The following is a 26,583-nucleotide window of genomic DNA, read 5'->3' as shown; positions in this document are numbered from 1 at the left end:
CGTATTGTTTTTATATGTCTTCTCATTTGCTTCATAGATATAGATAGCTACACATTTGCAAACCACATAAACTCTCATATATAAGCATATATAGATATTCTTATGTATCTCTTTATATGTAGAAGCTAATATAAAACAGATACACATATTAATATCTCTGAATTTATATGACAGTGATTCATTTTTTACGTGAGCAAATGTTGCTAAAATAATATTACAAACAAAATGATTAAATTAAGTATGCTTGTCCTGTTCTGTAACAATTAAGGGTTAGTTTTTGCTTGTCAAGCATACTAATGCTATCTTGACAAATCCAAATCTTATATAGAGACAAGCTGTCGTGTTTTATTTTTTAATTGGAAAAGAAGTAGGGCAATGATATAAAATGTAATAAAATGTAATAAATTTATCCTTTAATCTATATAGATGGTCTTTCATGATTTAAAACTTTATAAGATCAGTATAATAATATTATATTTTAATCTGTGAGAATTTATAAATGTATGCTGCACAAATTCTAAACTTGACTTTTTCCCAAACGTTTATTAGATTGATATTTATTCAATAAAACTAATCATAAATGTTCAGAGATTTTATTAAATGTGAATAATTTTTATATATCAATTATAAAACAAAGTAGTATTATCTAAGAAGAACCAATTTATATAAAAATAGAAGAAAATGTTAAAAATTAAAATTGTTAAAATTATTAATTTTAATTATTAATAGCTAATTAATTAATAATTAAAATTATTAAAATTAATAAACCACACACTTAAATACATGGTAGGTTAATGTCTATGCTTACTACATTAGTCATAAAATGTTATTTGGAAAAATATACTGGAGTCTAATAAATCTTGAATCAAATAATAAAAATATTGCCATCAGAAGAAATACTCAAACTTCAATGATCAATCACATATTTATGTAATGTCTGAAGTATGCTACCTATTGTGTTTAACTTGAAATCAAAGTAAATTTGATAACAAATTCACTGTTGTTTTAAAGAAACATGGAAACAAAGGAATTGTGCCTACATGGGCACAATCTGTGGATCGTGCAGATTGGATGTATCCATGCTGTGGTTAGAATAATATTACCTCATTCCCTCACTAATATGTATTCATCAGCATCATGAAAGCACTTATTAATTCCCCACACACCTTACATTAATTCTTAATTAGTAACTAAAAATGTCAAAGCCAAATGGGAAATGCTGTAGAAATTAAAAATAAATGAATTATTAGCATTAGTCACCAAAAGAAAACCAGAATTTTTCCTTATTACATGGTATTGAGTAGTGCTAACATTCATAATGACTTTGATTATGTTTGGATTAGTAAATTTATGATAATTTTTCTAATGGGGGATTATAATTATGTATGAGTTGGTGATAAAAATAAGAAAGATGATTTGTTATAGGAAAATAGATCATTCTGAATATCTACATATCCATGTTAATTTTCTAATAAAAACCTTGGAGATTAAGTAACCTCTTGTATACAGAACAACATTTTGAAAAAGAAATAAAAGAAAGAAGCATTTAAGGAGAGAATAAGTGTATGTATTTGAATTCAATTTGTCCAAACATTATAAATGTTCACTATAGGTTGTATTAATTTGTCCACTTGAATAAATGTAATAATTTAACTATTTTAAAGTATTTTATTAGAGGACATGGAGAGGTGAATTGGCTAAAAGCCAATCAGTAAATTATACTAGGAATGAAAAATGGGAAAAGAACAAACAAGGCAAGAAAACCAACAGCAAAGCAATAAATCTTGAACATCTTAATGTATCTGTAATTTCTAAAAACAGGAAACATTAAAAGTGTTAAATACAAGTATATTAATGTCAGAGGAAAAGAAATATGGTATATACAATTTTGGTCTTGGGCTAGGAAGGCCTTTAGGTTTTGACATACAAAACATAATTTTTGAAGACAAATACTGGTAAAGTGGAATGCAAATGAATATTGAAAATATATGCAGGTAAAAAACTGTACTTAGAAAGGCAATAATCATTCTGGGGGAAAATGTTGCAATGAATTCCCAACAAGAGTTTACATCATTAACATATAGTAAGTCCTATAAAAACACATATATATTTGTTTTCATATAATTTACTTCAACAAAAATATTATATATTGGGACACCTGGGTGGCTCAGTGGGTTAAGCCTCTGTCTTTGGCTCAGGTCATGGTCTCAGGGTCGTGGGACTGAGACCCACATCAGGCTCTCTGCTCAGCAGGGAGCCTGCTTTCCCCTCTCTCTCTCTGCCTGCCTCTCTGCCTACTTGTGATCTCTCTCTCTGTAAAGTAAATAAATAAAACCTTTAAAAAATTATATATCTACATATATCATATATCTACAAATATGCACCTATATCTGTCTGTATAGAAAAAACAAAATCAGATGTGCTCACAATTAATAAACTAAATATAAAAGTCCAATAAACAAAGATGACATATTTTCATATATGCATTATTTTATTCTATTTTACAGTTTTTAATTTTCACCATTTTAATAAGTACATCATGTTAATACAAAAATCAAGCTGTAGAACATCATGGTAAATATTGATAACATTTATCAAAGTCATTATTGCATACACATGTGCAGCATCAGGTTTGCAAGCTGTTGACATGGAATGGCTCTCTAGTTATGAAAATCTCTTCTAATACGTTTACAGTTTACAGTGTACGAATATTGCACTAGTTTGGTTGAATTTATTGCTAAGTGTTTTATTATATTTGATACGATTGTAATGGAATCACTTTTAAATTTTTCATTTCATTTGTTACTGGTATACAGAAATATGATTAATTATTTATGTCAATCTTATATCCTGAGACTTTGCTGGTACAAGGGATTTATTAGTTCTAGTAGTGAGGCAACTTCACAATTTTAGATATCCAGGGTCATGTTGTTTGTGAATAAAAACTGCTTTACATCTTTCTTTCTGAATGATTTTTAATTTGTTTCTTGACTTTTCTTTTTTCTTTCTTTTTTTTTTTTTTTCTCTATTGCACTGGGTAGAACCTCCAATGCAAAGTTGATCAGAAGTGACAGGAGTGAAATCTTTGCCTCATTCCCAATTTCAGAGGAGAAAATCATTCTTTCACCATTTACAGTAATCCTAATTATAGGTTTTTCCACTCCACTTTTTATAAAATAAAAAACACAGTTCTCTTCTATGCCTGTTGTAAATTTTTATTATGAATAGATTTTGGATTTTGTGAAATGAATTTTGTGCACCTGTTGAGATAGTTCTGCATTTGGTCATTTGTATTATTAATATGGTGTGTTACATTCATTGGTTTTTTTGAACATTAAAAATATCCTCATTCCTGAGATGACATCATTTGATCAGTTATATACATGGTCATATGTCAAAAAATGTGTATAATCCTTTTTACATATTGCTAGATAAAGTTGATAATATTTTCTTGTATATTTTTCATCTATATTAATGAATGAAATTGATCTTTATCTTTATCGTTTATATTTCTTTATCTGGGTAAATACTGGCTTCTAGATATCTGGGTAATACTGGCTTCTAGAACAAGCTGAGATGCATTCTCTCCTCATCTATTTACTGAAATGGTATTTGAAGGATTTGTATTATTTCTTTTTAAAATACTTGATAGAATTCTCCAATGAAACCTGGCTTTTTTCTTTGTACAAAGGTTTTATTTCTGTTTTAATGATGCAAACTTTGTTATAGGTCTATTCAGATTTTCTATTTTTTGCCAGCTTTGATAATTTTTTCTTTTGCAGAAATTTGGTGATTTCATGTAAATTATATAATTTGTTGACAGCAAGTAAATAATAGTGTCCCTTTATCATCCTTTGTATTTTTGTAAGATTATTAGTTACTTCTCTACCTATATTCCTCATTTTGGTCATTTCTATCTTCTCTCTTTTTCTACATCATCAGTCTAGCTAATTTGCCAATTTTTAAAAAAACTTTTCAGAGATCAGATTTATATTCACTGCTTTCCCTTTTTATTTTGTAGTGTTTTGTTGATTTCTGCTCTAATTTTTATTATTTTCTTGGTTGGGCTTATTTTGTGGCTAGATTGCTCTTTTTTGTGGTTTCTAAAATTGGATATTTGGGCTAATGATTTTTTTTTCTTTTCTAGCACTGACTTTTACAGTTATAAACATCCCTCTAAACATTGCTTTAGCTACCTCCCATAAATTTTGATGTGTTGTACTTTTTATTTCATTCATCTCAGAATGCTTTCTAAATCTCTTTGTGACTTCCTCTTTGACTCCTTGGTTATTTATGTTTTTTCTTAATTTATAATTATTTGAAAATACACTTACAAATATAGCCCTTTAGTTGCTGATTTCTTTTTTTTTTTTAATATTTTATTAATTTCACAGAGAGAAATCACAACTAGGCAGAGAGGCAGGCAGAGAGAGAGGAGGAAGCAGGCTCCCTGCGGAGCAGAGAGCCCTATGTGGGGCTTGATCCCAGGACTCTGGGATCATGACCAGAGCCGAAGGCAGAGGCTTTAACCCACTGAGCCACCCAGGTGCCCCTAGTTGCTGATTTCTAATGGCATAAAGGTCAGACAACATACTGAGTTATTTTAATCTTTTAAAATTTATTGAGACTTATTTTATGACCCAGTATTATGATTTATCATGGAGAATATTCCCTGTGCCTCTCAGAAAAATGTTCACTGAGCTTTTGATGTGTGCAGTGTTCTCGTCATGTCAGTTAAATCAAGTTGGCTAATTGTGCTGCTCAAGTCTCCTATACTCTTGTTGACTTCCTATCCTGTTGTTCCATCCGTTATTGAGAATGTTAATATTGAACTCTCCAACTATCACTGCTAGACGGTCTATTTCTCCCTTCACTTTTGCCAGTGTTTGCTTCATGTATTTTGTAGTTCTGTTGTTAGTTGACAATGTGTTTGGAATTGCTATAACTTTCTGATGAATTCATCACTTTATCATTATAAGGTGTCATTCTTGGTCTCTGATAGTGTTTCTACTGAAACAGAAATAATTCCAGTCATGATCATATGTATTAGGGTAATATTCTTGGAAATTTAATGCAGGAAAGATTCAAAATTAAAAAATAGACAATAAAAATGGTATTATTCATTTCTATATAATTTGAAAAATATTTCCAGTAACTTCAAACATTGTCTATACTTTAACGTTTCACTCACTGTAGCCATCTTTTTTAAACAATAATAATTCAAATAAATTTAAATATAACTTATTGCTAGACTTTATTCACATGAAAATGTTTATAAATATGCATTTTCATCAGTGCCATAACTGAATTGTTAAGCTTCATCTTGCTTACCTTGAAGATTTTAGATAGTCTCTGAATCATTAAACAAATCTTACAGTATAACCAGTAAATGTTATTTTTTTAGTGATTCTTTTTACACATTTACTAAAAATGACAAGAGATTGTATGTTAACCCCAAACTAGTCACAATATCTGATCAACTAGAATATTCAAATTCTTAAACATGATGGATACTATGGGTAATTTGATTTCACTATTAGACTGATTTCCTACAAAATTTAGAATTTCAAACTTAAGTTGGAATTTGTAAACCTAGGTTTTGGTCATCACAATAAAAATTTCATACCGGGGTGCCTGGGTGGCTCAGTGGGTTAAAGCCTCTGCCTTAGGCTCAGGTCATGATCCCAGGGTTCTGGGATCGAGCCCACCCTGGGATCGAGCCCCGCATGGGGCTCTCTGCTCCGCGGGGAGCCTGCTTCCTCCTCTCTCTCTGCCTGCTTCTCTGCCTAGTTATGATTTCTCTCTGTCAAATAAATAAAATATTTTAAAAAAAATTTCATACCATAACAAGTGAGTATTTAAATTATTTGGTAAAACACAAGAGGGGAAATCATCCTAGGTATCATATGTGAGATTCTTTTCTTGACTAAGAATGAATTAATAAGAGAGTTCAGTTTCATACAATATGCACCTTAAAGAATCATGTGTAGGAAAAACCTTCCTCTTTATGTTAGGACCTCTTTTGATTATAAGGATGAGGGCTAGGACAGGAGTCAGTAAATGTCAATATACATCACTAGAATTATTGCTACTCTTTTTAATAGAACAGAAACAAAATTGACTTTAAGTGGTAAGAACCCTATTTTCCCAGTGCATTAGAGGTTTAACAGATGCAAATTTTGCATTGGCCTTGAGAATAACCAAACTGCTTAGCATAATAGACACAGAAGAATTTGTTTTACCCAGGAAGATGGGTAAAAAATGGATGCTAAACCAGAAAGGAGATGCTGGAGAGAATTCAGGAAAACTGTGGATCCTGGACAGTGAATTGAAAAAAGTGGAAGGTAGTCAAAAGAAACTTTCAAATCAGATATTATGATCATCACAATTATGGGGGACTTTTATTTTGCCTCATTTTACTTTGTTTTGTTTTGGGTTGCTCTGGTGTAATTTTGTGTGTGCTAGGTGATGAGATCTTCTCAAATGCCAACCAAATAATTATTGAGTTAGAATCTTCCTTTTTTTTAAAGATTTTATTTATTTATTTGAGAGAGAGAGAATGAGAGAGAGCATGAGAAGGGGGAGGGTCAGAGGAAGAAGCAGACTTCCTACTGAGCAGGAAGCCGGATAGGAGACTCCATCTGGGGACTCTGGGATCATGATCTGAGGCAGTTGCTTAACCAACTGGAGCCACCTAGGCACCCTAGAATCTTCCTTTAACTGGCATTTTAACATGGTTTCCAGGTTATATTAAAGTAAATGATATTTCCAAATAATTAGCATATATGACGATTGTTCACTTTTTCTTGAAGTGCATTTTCCTGCCTTCCTACTTTTGATGGTAATATGTTAGAATCTGTCTTTGCCAAATACCACGTTTGAATCACATGAACACTAAAGTTCAAGAACACCTGACTTATAATCACTGAAATAAAAGATTCGATCAGTTTCATACCACCTCACAACAAATAAAAATAATACATATCCCTGACTCCAACTTTAATATCATGTGTTCCTCAAGAAGATACTAAATTTGGTACTCTGACTCCAACTTTAATATCATGTGTTCCTCAAGAAGATACTAAATTTGGTACTCTGAGCTAAAATAACGTACTTCAGCAGTACTTCATTAAATACTAACTGTAATGAATTAAAACGTCTTTCTATTATTTGTTCTTTAGATCACAGGAAGAAAAAAGGAACTGTGCAATAAGACTTCCCCCCATGTTCTGGATATGATGAACTTACTTTTAAATTAAAGTAATTAAATTTCCAAGGTTATTAGTGTCAATAAACATAATTTTATTTCCACAGAAAATGGACACAATATATCTGTTCTCTAACAAAGGTATTTTTCAAATATGTAACTTAAATGGTATTCTAGCTCACACAGAGATTTACCATCCAGCATAATTAGAAAGAATGACATATCTGAAGAAAAAAAGAAAAGCTATCCTAATTTTAATAAAAAAAGATGATATTGAATAGAAAGGACATTTGTAATTGATCTTTGAATCAATTTCACTTTGTGGATATTTAAACTGAGTGAACAGGTGCTTTTGTATGGTTTTTATTACTACAGTGTTCCAATTAAATTGATTTAAGTGATCAAATCCATTGCACTGTATGGAGTTTCCTCACATAATTTGCTTGGCAGTTCTAAATGTCGCCTGCTTCCTAACAGAAATTAAATGAACCTATATTAGAGGCAATTCTTAAAAATTAACATTATAGAATAAAATAATATAAATTAACAAGTATAACACTAGTATTATAGGAAAGTACTTTTATATGAAAACATAATTTTCTTATAATTCCTAGTAATTAATCAAAATTGAACTATCAGAAAGAATGATTGAATTGAGATTATATCAATGATTATATTCTTTTCTATCATTGTGAAAGATAAATATATATGAAAGATAAATATACTCCTTGACTAGAAGAATAAAGCCAGAGTTTGGATATAACACAATTCTTGGATATAACACAATTCTTGAAGCTTTATTTTGCCTTATAAAATATAACAAAATCCTCTAAACTGTCCCTCTAAAAACAAGATAAAAGAAAAAAAAAAGAAGTTTGGGAAAAATTTTATAAAATTAAATTGTGGTCAATAGAAGGGACAATAATTTCCAGATTACAGAATTTTGCAATGAAACTGTTTAGTAGGAGCCATGTATGTAGTAAAATTTTAGCCTAAATTTGTGCCTTTAGAAAATATGCAAAGGACTACTTTTAAGGAAAAACAGATAGTATTGAAAGGAGGTGACAAATCCATGAATAATTTCCTGGGTTTTGCCACCAATCTCTCACTCTAACTGTTAGAACAAGTGTTCAGACAATTAGTAAAGATATGAAAAATTTGAATAACACAATCATACAAATTGACTTCTTTGATATCTAACATTCCATTCCATGCAATAATAGAATACTTTTTTTTTAAAGATTTTGTTTATTTGTTTGAGAGAGAGAGAGAGCACATGCAGGGGGACGGTTAGAGGGAAAGGGAGAAGCAGACTCCCTGTTGAACAGGGAACCCAAGGCAGGGATTAATCCTGAGACCCCTAAGTTGAAGGCAGATGCTTAACTGACTGAGCCACACATGTGCCCCAATAATAGCAGAATACTTTCAAGTTCACATGTAATGTTTAATACCATAGGCCATATGTGGGCCATAAATTATGTTTTATTAAATGTCAAAATACTGAAGTTCATAACAGAATTAAAAGAGATGAGAATAACAAAAAAAACTGGAAAATTCCTGAATATATGGAAAATAAATAACACACACAAATAACCCATTAATTGAAAAAGTTTTCAAAGAAAAATTTTAAAGTATTTGAACCAAATAAAAAATGAAAACAACATTAAAAACTATGTGAGATAAAGCTAAGGCAATATTTAGAGACAAATTTATATCTTTATATTCCTGTATAAAAATTGAAGGTCACAAGTCAATGACATCAACTTCCAAGTTAATAAACCTAAAAAGAGAGAGAGAGAGAGAGAGAGAAAGAAAGAGAGAGATACCCTAGTGAACAGAAGGGGGATAATAAAGTATCCTCACATGAATTGAATTATAGAAAGAAATTACAGATCTTAACAGACATCAGTGAAACAGAAAAATGGAAAACAACAGAAAAACTGATGCAACCAAAAAGTGTTTTCTTGAGAATATTTAAAAAAATAAGAATTTTTCTGGTTGGATTTATTAGGAATAAATAGAAAACAAAAATTATCAGGAATGGAAATTATATTCCTACAGTTTCCACAGATGTTGAAAAAATAATGAAGGAATATTAAGGAGACAACACAGATACGGCAATACTTTTTATAACTTAAAGGAAAAAAGATACAAACTACAGAACCATAGTCAGATAAATGGAGCAACTTTGTAGTTCTAAAAAATTAAATTTTTTATTTCAAACAAACAATTCTGTCTAAGCTCCATCAGAATACTGGGGGAAAGTGACTATTTTGCAACTTTTCCTATGAATTCAGAATTACAACAAAAGCAAAGAAAATATTCACAAGAATAGAAAACCAGAGCATCTTTTGAATGGTTGGAGATGTGAACATTTGCAACAACAAAAGCAACAACAACAAAAAGCAAGTAGAATCCAACAATAAATAAACAGGGTAATTTTGCATGAATTAGAGTTTATCCCAGTAATGCAAGGTTGCTTTAATATTGGAAAATCAATATAATTCACCATATTAACAACCTAAAATGAAATATATGAAAAAATACATATATATGTCTTTCAAATAGTGGTAATAGTTGTTAAAAGTCAAGATACACCAAAGAAATAAACTTTCAGCAAAGTAGGAGTAAAAGGGTATTTACCTGATAAGGGGAAGCTATGAAACCCTACAACTAATATTTAACCTAATAGGTAAAAAGGGAATGCTTTCTCTCAAAGACCAAGAACAAAACAAAGATATTCCCTCTTTTCACTTCTAATTAATATTGTACTGAAAGTTCTAGCCCACTCAATATTGCAAGAGAAGGAAATAATTGGCCTTTGGATGAAAAATGAAGATGTTACAAACTCTTTTTCCTGAAGATGGCATGATCTTCTGCAAAAAATGCCACAAAATCTACAGAAAAACATCTTGAACTAATAAGTGAGCTTAATTAAACTTCATATAAGACAAAATCAACATACAAAATTACTTTCATATCAGATACCTGAGGATAATTTTTTGTTCTAGGAATTTCTGGTCTTATTTTATAGAGGCTACTAAGATAATGGACACCTGGCTTCATATTTCCATTTTTAGTAAAGCATTCTGTGGTATAATGATTCTATAAGAAATATTTGGTCTCCACCCACAGTTCTTGAAAATGTTTCAGGGACGCCTGGGTTGTTCAGTCGGTTAAGTGTCTGCCATTGGCTCAAGTCACAATCCCAGGGTACTGGGATTAAGTCCCATATTGGACTCCTTGCTCAGCAGAGAGCCTGCTTCTCCCTCTGCCTTCTCCGCCTGCCACTGTTCCTGCTTGTGCTCTCTCTCTCCGACAGAAAAATAAAATAAAATAAAATCTTGAAAGAAAGAATGAATGAAAAGAAAGAAAGAAAGAAAGAAAGAAAGAGAAAGAGAAAATGTTTCAGAGCCATAGAGGTGAAATGGGTGTCTTATTATTAATCAACATGACTTTAGCAAGGGTGGGGTCTGGTTGCCACAAGGAAAACCATGTGACTAAAGGGTTAGGATTTTCATCCCACCCTGGACTTGGGGGAGTGGGTAGGGGCTGGAAATTGAATCTGCCAATTGCCAATGACTTAAGTAAATTATGGCTGTGCAATGAAAACTCCAGTTAAAAAAAAAAAAAAAAAGATGGGATCAGAGACCTTGCATGTTGGTGAACACATGGAGATGGACTGCAGAGAGTGGTAAGAATGGGGAAAGCATACCAGCTCTGTTATCTTTCCCCATATCTCACCCTATGTATCTCTTCTTCTGATTATTGATTAATATCATCATATCCTTTGGTAAACTGGTAAATGTAAATGTTTCCCTGATATTTGTGAGCCGCTCTAGAAAAATAAAAGAACCTAAGGAGGATACTCTTGTAACTTCCAATTCATAGTCCCTCAGAAGCACAGTTGGGGTGCCTGGGTGTTAGTCAGTTAACCATCTGACTCTTGATTTTAGCTCAGATCAGGATTTCATGGATCCTGAGATAAAGCTCATCTCGGGCTCTGCATTCAGCAAGGAGTGTGCTTGAAGATTCCCTCTGACCCTCGCCCTACTCACAGGCATGCACTCTCTCTCCCTCAAATAAATAAATAAATCTAAAAAAGAAGAAGCACAGGTAACGTCCTAAGGCTTCTGACTGTCATCTGAAGTGGGGGTTTGGGGGCAGTCTTGTAGGACTGAACCCTTAATCTGTGGAATCTGCTGCTGTGGAGAATGTCAGAATTAGGTTCAACTCTCAAACACCTTGCGGGTGTCTGAGAATTGCTTGGTATTTGGCGGGGGAGGAATCTATCTCCCATATTGGAATTGGGTCCAATAACCCCAAAAGAGATATAATGTTTGATCTCACAGATTTTCTTCCAAATCTGAGCATAATTGTATATGGCTATCAGATTTAGACTTTTAGGTAAAATTCTACATAGAAAACTCTAAATAACATCCTATTATATAAGGTTCAAACTATCAACTTTTCATATTAAATTCTAAAATATTCTATTTAAATTATATCTAAGTTCATATTATTTACTCAAAAAAGTAAATAAAAGTATAAGCTTGATATGTTAAACATAAAAAATTATCCATGAGGTATTTTCTTAATGATGCATACATTACAACATGGTGTCTTTTGCAGAAATTATAAACTTTCAGGGCATTTTTAACATAATCTGGTTTAAATTATTATGCAGTATTAGATATATCTAAAATTCAGAGTAGATAAAATGGTAGAATTTTATGATTAAAAACCATATCAAATGTAAACTATCACACTAGTTTTTAAACTTCACACCTTGAAGACATTTGCAGTTTCCTGGAGGTATCATATGTGCCATTTTGGAGGACACGAGTACCTGATAAACACAAGGCCCTAAAACCATTTAACAAGAGCAACCCCACTTGCATTTATTTTATAAATCAAATTTCTCTAAAACTATCTTTTAAAAATTGTTTCCACTGATAAAATACTGAAAAACCACTGATCTAATTCTATGACTCATAGCAGTGCCAAGATTCTGAGGAGCTTGAACTGTTGTCCAGAGTGGTTGTACCAGCCACTTGGTGGTCAACAAGGTAACAGACTCCAGGCTCCTGCTCTCTTGCTTCATGGTTCTAGGTCCTCCTCCTCCACCTCCTCCTCCTCATTCTTCTTCTTCCTTTTGTTCTTCTTCTCCTTTTTTAAATTAACTTATAATGTATTATTTGTTTCAGGGGTACAGATCTGTGAGCATGGTTCTCGGTTCTTTAAACTTCAGTTAAGTGACAAAATATCATTTTGTTAATATTTGAAATAATTATTATGATTAGCAACATTTGATAATTCTATTTTAAATAATCCTCATCCATCAGGTTTTTGTTTCTTCTGGTTTTTGAAAAATAAAACAGACCATTGATGTGGAAATATAAATGACAATTACAACTCTAGGAAATAATTACAGTTGTATTTCTTTGTAGTATATTAAATCAGTAAGATCTTTCAAGTATTTAATTTTCTTTGAGTCATAGTCAGTGAACCAGATTCTATAATGATATTTACTCTCCTTGATCATGAAATTTTCTATTCAGCAGAGTAATAAAATAGCTTATTAAGAATATCTCCAGCTTGAGGGAAAGACAATAATGAAACTTTCTTCTTAGACACATTATGCACATACACCATTAGACTCTGGAAAATAAATTGCTTCCTTTAGGCTACCAGGTTATTACTTAATAATGCACCTTAAACACTCAAGAGTTTATTCCACACATATTTATTGAATGTCCACCATGTGGTAGACAGAGTGTAAGTCACTGAATATACAAAGCCAATCCATACAGGCTCAATGCCTACCATCATCCTCAACGTTTCAGTTTGTGAGACTAGGAAAAATGAACATGTTAACACATAATTGCAATTCAATCTGTTAAGTGCCCTGTAAAATAAATGCAATGGTTATCAGCACAGATGGGGAAAAAAGTGGGACTCTCTGGTCAGAACAACATTCCTAGAGGAAATTATTAAACTTAGAAATAAAGGAGTCTGCCTTGTTAGGCAGTATGTGTTGAGACATTCTTCCTAAAACACTAAGAAATAGGTAATATCCATACTTATATCTTCCATTTACACATAAGGCACAGAGAGGTTGATAACATGCCCATGTTCTTAAGTGGTAGTCTAGAGTCTGGAGGCTCAACTTGGACAATCTAATTGTGGAGTCTTGCTTTTTCCTACTGCCTAGCAAAATACTAAAAGATAATAATGATAGTGTTTTACAGTATAACATAGCTAGACTCTCTCTGAATTATGATAGATATGTGTGTGTAGATAATATTATGATTTCACTGACATTAGTAGTAATTATCATTCTTATTACAAATATTTATATTCTATCAAATTAATTTTATCCTTTAGTTATTTTCAACTGATTACAAACAGGTGGATCAGAAGATCTTCATTGTTTCATTAATCGTGTGTATAGTCCTGTTCAAAAAATTGCTTTATCTATATTTAAATTTCCTTCTAGGTGTTCATATTTCTCTTACTTCTCCAATAAGAGACTTAACAGTAAGTATGCCAGGATAGCTTATTCTTGATTTAACAGAAGGGAGTATATAAACTAGCAATCATGTAAACTAACTAACCTTGTGTTCTTTATTTGATACGACTGCCAGAGCCACTGTTTCCGGTAGTATTTGTGACCTCTGTAAAGAACCTCTGAATTCTGAATTCCATATCTACCCTGGGAGATTTCACGTTCAATCTTTTGAAAAGCTTGAACTATAACTTATAGGATATGACTTTTAACTTTATTAATTATTACTATATTTACCCTATCATAATAATTAAGCATCAGCTGATTTACTAGAAAGTCTAAACTAACTGAAATTTGTTTAGGAATATTTCAGCAGTAACACAAATTTTATATATATATATATATATATATATTTGTAAATAGAAGGAGCAATAATGGACTTCTACTCTCTGCTTACTTTCCTGGAAATTGAACAATAAGTCTCCCTTTCTGACTTCCTGAACTCATTCTTACTTTCCCTATTCTCACAAATTGTTTGCTGTGAAGCACTCTTTTAATTTTTTGTTGTTGTTCCAACTTGATACATCTTAGCTCAGTGGATAATGTAATATTAGCCTTATACATAGGCTGATAAGCCCATAATTATGAGCTAAATTGTGTCTCCCCATCACCAAAATTCCTGTGTTGAAGTTCTAAGCCCCATTACCTCAGAATATGACAGTTTTAAGAGATAGGATCTTTAAACAGCTAATTTGCTTAAAATGAGGTCATTTGGGTACACCCTAATTTAGTATGACTGTGTCCTATGAACAGAGTATATTAAGTGACAGTTATACACAGAGGGAAGATCATGCAAAAACAGGAGAAAAATGACCAAAAGAAACCAAACCTTCGAGAAGATACCAAACATGCTAACACCTTGAACTTGGAGTTCTACCCTCTGGAATTGTGAGAAAATACATTTCTGTGTTTAAACCATCCAGTATATGGTACTTTGTTATGGCAGATTAAGCACACTAATACATTAGAAGAAGGAGAATAGTATGTTCTTTTCAGTAATAGCCACTGCTTTGTTCTCTATTAAAATTCCACATTATGAACACTAGCATGCATATTAGTCCTGTAGCCAACATCCATGAATGTAATTAATATTCATGTTAATTATGAGTCCTGCGATAGTATTCATATTAATGGTTCTTACCAATTTCCTCAAAAAATGAAAATATAAAAACAGATCAAAGTGGAAATAAAGAAGAATGTGAAATTTTCTTATACTTTTCAAGTGTAAAATTCTTGACTTTATCTCTGACAATTAGTGCTCATCTAAATTAAAGAAAACAATGCTTTTAAAATCCTAGTCCTTTTGCAATGCAGGAAGATAAACTAATGGCTTAGGTATACTTTCTCTGATGTGACTGCACTTGTTGAGCTTTATGATACCTAGAAAACAAACACAAACTATATGTAGCTTCTTATGTGTGCTGTATTTGTGGTATTCTGTGGCTATTTTTCACAAGTGTCTTGTAAATGTCATAGTCTAGGGGAGGTATGCAGGCAGGAAAAGGGAAATGTAGAAAAGAAAATTGGGCCCACAGGGACACTGGTTCCGATATTTCAAATTGAATCTACAACTTGAAAAATTCTATAATTCTACTGCCGCATAGCACTATGTGAGAAAAATTGCTGTATACACTGAAGTAATGGAGGAAAAGTATAAAGATCTCAACACTTCATTTAAATGTGTGGTGTTATACACAAGCAATGAATCATGAAACACTACATCAAAAACTAATGATGTACTGTATGGTGACTAAGCTAACATAATAAAAAATGTTAAATAAATAAATAAATAAATGTATGGCAAGTCTAATTCTTACTTTCTTTTTTTTCTTTTTTCCTTTCCCCTGGAGATGTCGTCTACTTTCATTATAAATAACAAGTAAATAGTATTATATATTAAATCTCATCAGTAATCAAATATTTTATAAAGAGTTCAGGTATTTATGCTAGACACATTGGTTTTAAAACAAAGAAGTAGAAATAAAATGAAGACAGAAATAAAACAAAGCAGAAATAATACAAAGACAGATTGCAGTCCCACAAATTTAAGCAAACTATTTCATACACATAATAAAATATTAAATAATAATAGCTGCATTAATAAAACACTAATAAACACTGATTATTAGGACATTTTGTAAATATGCTAATTCAGAAAGGACAATTTGTAGATATGCCATTAGATGTTATTATACATGCTTGTATATTTTAGAATATTTAAAAGATATTAAGGGATATCTAGCTTTAGTAATTATTTGATGCTAGCATATTTAAAATTTAACACTATCTACATATTAAATTATCTATGTTTTTTAATGAAAACTGACTAGAAATACATAGTTTTATTATTTCATATAATGATCAAACAAATTAATATTCTGTAAGTTTTTATTTAACTACAGTTAGTTAACCTACAGTGTAATATTAGCTTGGGGTGTATAATTTTGTGGTTCAACACTTCATACAACCCACAGTGCTCATTGTAAGTGCCTTCCTTAATCCCCATCATCTATTTAACCCATTCCCCCCACAAACCTCCCCTCTGGTGACCATCAGTTTATTTTCTATAATTAAAGAGTCTGGTTCTTGGTTTGCCTCTGTCTTTTTCCCCTGAGTTCATCTGTTTTGTTTCTTAAATTCCACATATGAGTAAAATCTTTCTCTGGTGTTTATCTTTCTCTGACTGACTTATTTCATTTAGTGTAATACTCTCTAGTTCCATCCACATTGTTGCAAGTTGCAACATTTCATTCTTTTTGATGACTGCAGTATTTATCTATATATCTATATCTTCTTTATCCACTCATTTGTCAATGGAATTTGGGCTTTTTCCATGATTTGGTGACTGTAGAAATACTGCTATAAATAATAGGGTGCATGTATGCCTTCCACATAGTATTTTTGTATTCTTTGGGTAAACACCTAATAGTACAATTGTTGCTTCATAGGGAATTTCTTTTAAGTTTTTGAAGAACCCCCACGGTTTTCCAGTGTGGCTACACCATTTTACATTCCATCAACAGTGTAGGAGGGTTCCACTTTCTCCATATCCTTGCCAACATTTGTAGTTTACTGGGTTAATTTTAGCCATTCTAATGGCTAAAGGTGAGGTGGTATCTGATTGAAGTATTAATTTGTACTTCCCTGATGATGAGTGATGTTGAACATCTTTTCATGTGTCTGTTGGCCATCTGGATGTCCTAATAAATACAACTTAGTTAAAAGACTCCAGAATGTATGTATGTAAACCAAATGTTAATATTGCTGATCATAATGAATATATCAGAAAAGACAAAATTAATAATAATAGTAAAAATAATAAATATGTACTGTAAGCTTTTAATTTACAAACAATTCACTAGGTACTTATGGAGACTAACTCAATTACTTCTCAGGACAAACACTGAGGTAAGCCATTATTACCATTATCATCTTTTTAGATAACAAAACTGAGGCACAGATAGATGTCTTATCTTGCCCTATAACACACAGAAAATAACTGAAGTAGGAATAAAACATCACACTTCATTTTTTAACATTTGTGCTATATTTCCCCATAGTAATAATAGTAGTAATATATATACACAAACATACATATATAGAGAACTATATGTATATATCTACATATGTGTATCTACACATGTGTATACATATATACATACGCAACTTTACATACAGAAAAGTGTGTTATATGTGTTATATACAAAGGATGTACAATTTTTGCTTATTTGTAAATTAATGGACATTTATACTCATGCCAATGAAATTATGGGCATACAGGTATACTGAAATGAAGATATATGTGTATGAATAGGAACAGGTATGTGAACATACATGTATTTATGCATTTTAACTAATAAAAATCTCTCCAATTGATTTTCTACTTAAAAAAGGAAATATGCATATGCAACTATTACTTTGCTATCACATTAAATAATTAGGATAATCAGAAATATTTTAATTACCAAAAAATCCCCCAAAAATCTTTCATACAGTTTATAGTCAAAGTTTGTAGAAGTTTATTATAACAATTGGCCTAGATATGAGACTGTCTCTTATTTCTGTACTCAGTAATGGAATATAATTTATATGAATGGGAGTTTTTATTGCTAATACATTTAATATTAGGAGTACAAGCCAATCCTGATATTTGATATTTGTAAAACATGTATTTTTCTTGTTTTCATACAATTCCTTAGAGCATCTGTTACAGGCAGCAAAGGTTTCATTAGTTGTTTTTTTTTTAGTTCCACTCTTTTTTTCATAGTTTTTGTACTGCAAGATAACCAAACTGAAAATAATACCCAAAAAAATTCCATTATATCCACTGATTTCTCCTAAAAATGGACTCATGTCTTCTATAATCTCTTCTGATATCAATCTAAATCAGTGGAAGAGTGTCCCCTATATTTAATTGGGGAGACTGAATTATTTTATAAAATGTTATTATTTTATTAGATATCAAAGTCATAAACCTTTGATTAAATATTAGATAATTCCATAATAAATGGACAATTATATATCCATTAATAATTTAAGAAGTGTTCATCATAAATCTATTTACTACTTGTTAGTTTTTAATAATGTAATTGTTTTCCATTTACCATAATAATAATTATTAAACAATACCTGCGAAGTCACATTTTATGGCAAAATGACAGTCTTTAACTCCTGTTGCTGTATTGTACTGTGGAGATAGTTAATAATGTCAGATGCAAAAATAAACGTAGAAAAAATAGTAGATAAATATTACAGAGAACAGTTTCTATGCAGATCTCTGGATAGAGATCTCTTTTTTAAAAAAAGCGTTCACTGCATTAAGCTAGGCAGATAGAGTATAAATATTCTGCATAAGACACATCTTCCTGTTTTTCATCATGCTTTAGTATTGTAGAATATCATAAAGGTTGCAATACTTAAATTAATAACATAACCTCTAGGTTTTTCCTATATATCTTATTTGTACTTGAAGTGTTGATGTCAAGATGATCTGAGAAATTATATATTGAATAGTTGTTCTTTGTCAGGACAGCATCCATTATTATCATTAGTATCTGAACAGTGCTGTTCTAATACATTTAGCTCATCAGCCTGTGTATCCTTCTATTGTTTCAATCTACCTCTTTAGTTCTCTGATTACATGTCCTTGTCTGAGATGCATTCACTTTCCATCTCCCCTCTTGGTGGGTTCCCTCCCTTTTTTTTTTTTAAGATTTTATTTATTTTCCCCTCCCTTTCTTTATCACCCTACTCTATCTAAATTCTTGGTAGCTCTATTTCAATTGTAAATAGCTTCATTAATTTGTTCACATATTTGATATAAATTCCATAAATACAGAGACATTATTCCATCTTATTATATGTTGCTATGTCAGCCATCTATCTACATGTTTGAAAACTATTTGCAGTACAATTTGATATGTAATCGAATTAATGTGTGTGGTGGTTAAGGTACAATTAATTAAACAATATATAAAAAGCCAAATCTTAATTCTAAACATTGTCCATTTTTTAGTTCAGATGTGAATGGGAATGGAAGGTACATGGTAGATCATCAGGAGTATATCTGACAAAGTTTGAGGAGCACTAATGCTTTCATTAATTCAGTAAATATTGAGTATAAATACACGTCAGGCAAATGAAAAAGCAACTAAATTTCTGTCTTCATGAAGTCTACAACCCTGTTGGTACAGGCAGAAAATAAGTTATATTTATAGCAAATAAGAAAAATTATAATTTGCAACAAAGTGATACTAGTAAAAACAAATCAAAAGAAAACAAAAAGCAGAGCATGGTCAGGAATATAAGGCAAAAGGTTGAGGAGGAGAATGTGACATAGATTTTGTGATATAAAATCCACTCTTTTCACTATGCATTCAATCACATTAACTAACGATTGTGAAATAAGTAATGTTATTTAATTGTAATATTTTCTTGTTGGGAAAAGAAAGGAGGAAAGTGACAGGTTGGGTAAAGAATTAGGTTTAAGGGGCACCTGGGTGGCTCAGTGGTTTAAGCTGCTGCCTTTGGCTCGGGTCATGATCTCAGGGTCCTGGGATCGAGTCCCGCATCGGGCTCTCTGCTCGGCAGGGAGCCTGCTTCCCTCTCACTCTCTCTACCTGCCTCTCTTCCTACTTGTGATCTCTCTCTGTCAAATAAATAAATAAAATCTTTAAAAAAAAAAGAATTAGGTTTAAAAATGTTATTTAAAGTTGTAAATATCAGAAACATATCCTTTAAGAAATAGTGGTGTCTCATATCGAAATACGAAAAATCATTTTAAAAGAAAAAATGAAAATAGAGAAGAAAGTAAAATTAATATTAAAAAATTAAGTAAAGTAATCTAATAAATGAGGTATTGGTGAATTTAAGGAAAAGGGTTATAAAGCACATTTATCACATGACATCATTTTGTAATACTAAATCATCAGATTAAAATAGCGTTAAATCCAGTATTTTCAATGGGAGAGAAAGGATTAACATAAAATTGCCATAGATTATCACCTCTATATGTGGAAAATAAATATTAATATAAATAAGAGTTTTCTGCCATCAGTCTCTGCAGTACACACTTCTTTTTTTTAAAGATTTTATTTATTTATTTTACACAGAGAGAGAGATCACAAGTAGGCAAAGAGGCAGGCAGAGGGAAAGCAGGAGGCAGGCTCCCTGCTTAGCTGAGCCTGATGTGGGGCTTGATTCCAGGACTCCAAGACCATGATCTGGGCCAAAGGCAGAGGCTTAACCCACTGAGCCACCCAGGCACCCCATAAAATAGAAGTGCACACTTCTATTTTATGTAAAAGAACATATGCCCAACAAAGCAACAGAATTAGAAATCAGAGCAAATTTACAATATTTAATTTACAATAGAGCAAAAGAAAGCCTATAGATATATTCTGATACTTATTCTAATTAATTAATTAATAAGTGCTCTTTTAATCACTAATAATCCTCCTTTTTATCAAATTAATTTTGATATTTTCTCCAAAGGTGAATAAAATTAAGCAATCATCCTAAAAATGGGATTAATAGGAATAAAAGTAAAAAATTCTGCTGCTGATTCTGTGGGGAGGACTTTTCAGAATGGGTTGGAAAGTTTGAACATATTAGGAATATATGTTCTTTTGTGTGTTTTGGGTTTTTTTAAAGATTTTATTTATTTGACAGACAGAGATTACAGGTAGACAGAGAGGCAGGCAGAAAGAGAGGAAGGGAAGCAGGCTCCCTGCTGAGCAGAGTGCCAGATGCAGAGCTAGATCCCAGGACCCTGGAATCAGGACCTGAGCAGAAGGCAACGGATTTAACCCACTGAGCCACCCAGGCGTCCCTCTTTTGTGTTTTATGATAAAGAAAAATAAACCAAATTTTGGCATGGAGAAGAAAGAAATTTATATGTTTAAGAAAGGTGCTATAAAAAAAAAAAAAAGAAAAAGAAAGGTGCTATACCTTAGAGATCTGAAAAATCAATCTGAACACAGTCACTTGGTCTTTGATCTACTTCTATCTTCTCTATACTCTCAGCATGACAAGGTGAAAGAGAAGGAACATTTTTTAATGGTAATTTTAACATTGGTTTTGCATGAAAATCTATTTTGAACATCTTAAAAAAGTTAGACTATTGAACATTTGTATTAATATCATATTTAAAATAAAACTAACATAAATAAAAATGTTCAAAAGAATTGACATTCTTTGAAAAATAACATACACATATGAATTATGTGTTTTTAAGTTATCATTAGCAGATATGACTATTCTAGTCAATAATACCTTTTTACTGTGAGAAATGATTTTTTAATTTCCTTTGTTATATTTGTTTCAGGGTACCATTATAAATTCTGAAGATAAAGATCACTGCAATTTTTTTTCTGATGGGTATATTAATTAACTTAATTGTGTTTGTTATTTCACAATGTATGCATATATTACATCGTCAGGTTGTACACTTTAAATGTGTACAATTTTATTTATCAATTATACTTTAATAAAGCTGGAAAAAAACTATGAAATTTTTTTCTTGTGAGGAGAAGTTTATTATCACAAATTTGACCTGATTCTTTTATCTATGTGACTGTACTATAGCCTCTGGGGCTTTCTACCCTAAGATTTATTTTTCTATATTCCATAAGAGGAAATGAAAAATAAAATACTATAATACCATGAAACTTAAAAAAATGCTTTTGATCCTCTTTAAAAACTCAAAGTGATCATGGAAAAGCAATCCTCCACATTATGATCTATAATGCATTTATAAATAATAAATTCTAATATTCTCTTGTTGCCAAATAAAAAGGTATTGGTCAGTGATATTTGTGCCCTTAAAAGATAAATTAAAAGAGAATTTTACTTTGATTTGTACTTTACTGACACTGAGAATCCCTACCAGTATCACCCTCCTTCAATTTATCTTCATCCTCCACTTGGAGCATTACAAAATCTTTCTAACGGATGTACCCATGTCTTTTAATGCACCAGTCCATTTAATTTTACATGGAGCACAGTGCTTTTACAGAACTATGATCATGTCACTTCCTAGTTTTAACTGAGTTAATTCTCTTTTCTCTTTCATTAAAACTGAAAACCCAAAACATTCTCAAACGTCATGAATGACTTAGCCCATTGCCTATCAAGCCTCACCTCCCCTACTTTTGCCTAATTCTTACTGCCCCAGTTGGCAGGAGTTATACTATTTACTTGTGTAAGTGGCACCATCCCCCTCACATTTTTGTATTCTGAGAAGATATCCCAATTATTTTTCAGAACCAAAGAAAAATCAGCATGTCTTCCTATTAGTAGATACATTTTCTCTCATTTTTGGAAAGAATATGCGAGCATCTGTGAGATGTATATTTTATAGACCACATAATGATAGCTATTTTTCATGGAACCTTCTAACCTAGCAAGGATATCATTGATTTAAAAGGAAACTATGACATTGGGGAGGGGAGGCGAACCATAAGAGACTATGGACTCTGAAAAACAACCTGAGGGTTTTGAAGGGTCAGGGGTGGGAGGTTGGGGGAACAGGTGGTGGGTGATGGGGAGGGCATTTTTTTTTTTTTTTTCAAAGAAGATCTTTTTTTTTTTTTAAAGATTTTATTTATTTATTTGACAGAGAGAGATCACAAGTAGGCAGAGAGGCAGGCAGAGAGAGAGGAGGAAGCAGGCTCCCTGTGGAGCAGAGAGCCCGATGCGGGGCTCGATCCCAGGACCCTGAGATCATGAACTGAGCCGAAGGCAGCGGCTTAATCCACTGAGCCACCATGGAGCACTGGGTGTTGTGCAAAAAGAATGAATACTGTTACGCTGAAAAAATTAATAAAAAGGGAAAAAAAATAAAAAAAAATAAAAGGAAACTATGTGAATAATTCGTATTCTCAGGGAAAATCTTTAGAAGAGAAAATGTATTAACATAAAAAATACAAAATATGCTAATCTCAGATTTTTAAAAATTATAAATTTTATATTTGCAGGTTGTATTGATGTTTCATATTTGTTGTATTCATGTTGTTAGAATTTCCCTGTAAGATGAATATGAAGGGAAGCCAAAATATCTTTGAGCTGATCTAGACTTTGTTAAATTTACCAAACATAGAACGTAAGTTTATAAATTATAAATAAGAATAAGTGTATAAGCATCTAAAATGTAAGACATCTAGAACATCTGAATGACTTGATAATATTTTCAGACTGAAAATACTATTTCTTTTTTTTTAAAGATTTTATTTATTTATTTGACAGAGAGAGAGGTCACAAGTAGGCAGAGAGGCAGGCAGAGAGAGAGGAGGAAGCAGGCTCCCTGCAGAGCAGAGAGCCCAATGTGGGGCTCGATCCCAGGACCCTGAGATCATGACCCGAGCGGAAGGCAGCGGCTTAATCCACTGAGCCACCCAGGCGCCCTTGAAAATACTATTTCTTGACATAAGCAATGCTATGGCCTAAATGTTTGTGTCCCTCCAAAATTGATATGTTGAAACTTAATCCTCAGTGTGATGGTATTTGGAAGTGGAGCCTTAGGAAAGTGGTCTCTTCACAACCTTGCTGATAGTATCATTTTTGGATATTGACATTTCATCTGTACTTCCAATTTGGCTAATATCATACCATATTTAAATTGATTTATCATAAATGTTATTTTAAAATTCATTTGAGGGGGTGTGGGATGGGCAAAATGGGTGAAGGAGAGAGGGAGGCCCAGCTTCCAGTTAGGGTATGACTAAGTCACAGGAACAAAAGGCACAGCATAGGGAATAAAGTCAATGATACTGTTAAGAGCATTGTACGGTGACAGATGGTAGGTACACTTGTGTTGAGCATAGCATAATATATATAATTATCAAATCACTATATTGTACATCTAAAACTATTGTAACATTGTGGTCAACTATACTCAAATAAATAAAATAAAATTTATGGAAATACCACAAGGAACTTTAAAGAGTTTTTTTGGCAGGAGTGGTCTGTCTTGTCATAGAGGAATATTTCATCATGTTGTTTAGAATTACCAGGACAGAATGATAACAAAAAGACTCACTCCTAGTCTTTACCATTATTATTATTTTTTATCATTATTATTTTAAAGTCTCTCTATACAACACATATAATTATTACTTGCAGCACATATAATTATTCATTACACTTGAGAGCAGATTGCTCCTGCCAGTCCAACAATATTACATCCTCTTTACAATGTATTCTTTTTTAGTAATGGCTGGAATTTATTCAATATAAATTTAAATCTTGATAATTTTCAGAATTAATAAAGTATGAAAATACACATAGGGTGTGTATACTTAGAGACAAAATTAATGTTAAGGTGTATATACATATATGTGTGTGTGTGTGTGTGTATCTCATATATGACAAGTTAACTGGTTGTCCATTTTGAAAATTTGCATAATATGATTTTCATAGTTAAATATGTTTAAAAATAATGGATAGGGATGAATTTATAAATAGTATATTGTCCATAATGTTCCAGTATTATAAAGCACATTTAACAATGTGTACTAATGGGAATTAGTAAGATTTTGGTGTTGTGTGAGATCTACGATGTGCATGAGTCTAAACTGACATATCCTTTTGCTCATCATATAATGAATCCTTCCAATTGCATATGACTTTCAAAACCATCAAATTATTTTAGGGTAAGATATGTTTGGGTTACAATATAAGACTTCTCTTCAACAAACCTTCTGCTAGTTTTAGAAGCCTAGAGCCTATTAAATCAAATTTATTTTAATTTTTATTATTCTATTACCTTATTTTTTGTTGCAATTTAAGCAATTCTATAAACACAAAATATGAGCTTCCATAGCTCTTTTCTTCTTATTTTTGCTATTTTGAAAAATGAAAATATGTTTAAAGACATTTAATTTCCCTACCTCTGATATAACTTAAAATGGATGCATCATATTCAAAAGTGGTTTTTGTCTGTTTTTAAAATTTTCCTTCTGAAATGTTAAATTTAATTATAGCAGTTCTTCCAGAAACACAATTGTAAAATCATGGCTTGAAGTATTTTTCAAATAAAAATCTTTGCTGTAATACATTTTCAAAACTAATTCTGTGGATTTTGAAGTTGAAACTTTACTAGAAGAGAAGTTTTAAGTAGCTAAAGATGAAGCAAGACAGGTTTACACACTGTAGTGCCAGAGTAACTAAAGTTATCCTATCATTCTGACTCTTTCTTTTATTGGCCTGAAGAAAGGGGGCAGAGGAAATTGCCTTTAAAAGTAGAGAGCAGCTGAAACTTATCAGGTATATCCTGTATTAAAATGATCTACTATACTGCCAAGAAACTGGCAGCCTTGAATTGCTGTTCAGATTTGTTGTAGTTAATAATTCTGAGTGTTACAGGGTCATCTTTGAAACATATTAACTGTACTACAATATTAAATGTCTATAGATGAAATGCACGTGACTATGAATGAAGAATATGGGTCTATGAGCATTTAGGGAGTAATTTGGTTTCTTTTGCCATGATTTATATGTATGCATAGAGATAACTTAATCCACAAGAGAAGTGCAAGTAATTTATTTCCAAGCATTGAAGTAAAACTGGACAATAATTTATATGACTTTTAATGAGATGCTGCAGCCAAGGCAAATATGACATTGAATGATACAGAACTCTTGTCACTGTACTGTTTATCTTTGGCCTGGGGGCACTTGGATGTTTTTTGTTGCAACATCAAATTATTCCCTTTCAACACACACGCATATACACACACATTGAACCACATACTCCTGGTTTGATTTTAAATAGAAACTAATTAATATTCAGGGTTGAGGGTTGTTACTTAAATTGGATAGCTACCATATTTCAAGGAAAAAAATATATTACAACATTATCAGGTACTGAAACAAATAAATATTGGTACACCACCTAAGCAACAGATTTCACTTCAAAAAGTTATGATTTTTTCCTTTCATTCTGAGGCTGTTCTAGAAAAATAAAATATTTTTTCGTATGAGTGTTATACATATTTTCTTCCATAGGAAGGGATAGTTCCATTTTATATTATTATAGTTATTAGTATTTTGAAACATTATAATGAGCAAAAGGAAATATGGATTTAGTATCTAATGAAATATTTTTGGGAAAAACATAATTCAGTTTTGCACACAATTAGTTATACAAAAACTAAAGCAAATAGAACTTTGTCTAAATGTCAGAGAATATTATATTTATTATACTACTGTTTCTTTGTACTTAAGATAATTTACTGAAGTTATAATATATATTCATAATCTAATCTGAAATTATACTAGAAATACAGTTCATTTTTTTAACCATAGGTAG

This window comes from Meles meles, chromosome 14 (genome assembly GCF_922984935.1).
Source record: "Meles meles chromosome 14, mMelMel3.1 paternal haplotype, whole genome shotgun sequence".
In the NCBI taxonomy this organism is placed as follows: domain Eukaryota; kingdom Metazoa; phylum Chordata; class Mammalia; order Carnivora; family Mustelidae; genus Meles; species Meles meles.
The sequence above is the reverse complement of the archived record's forward strand: the minus strand, read 5'-3'. Positions refer to the sequence as shown.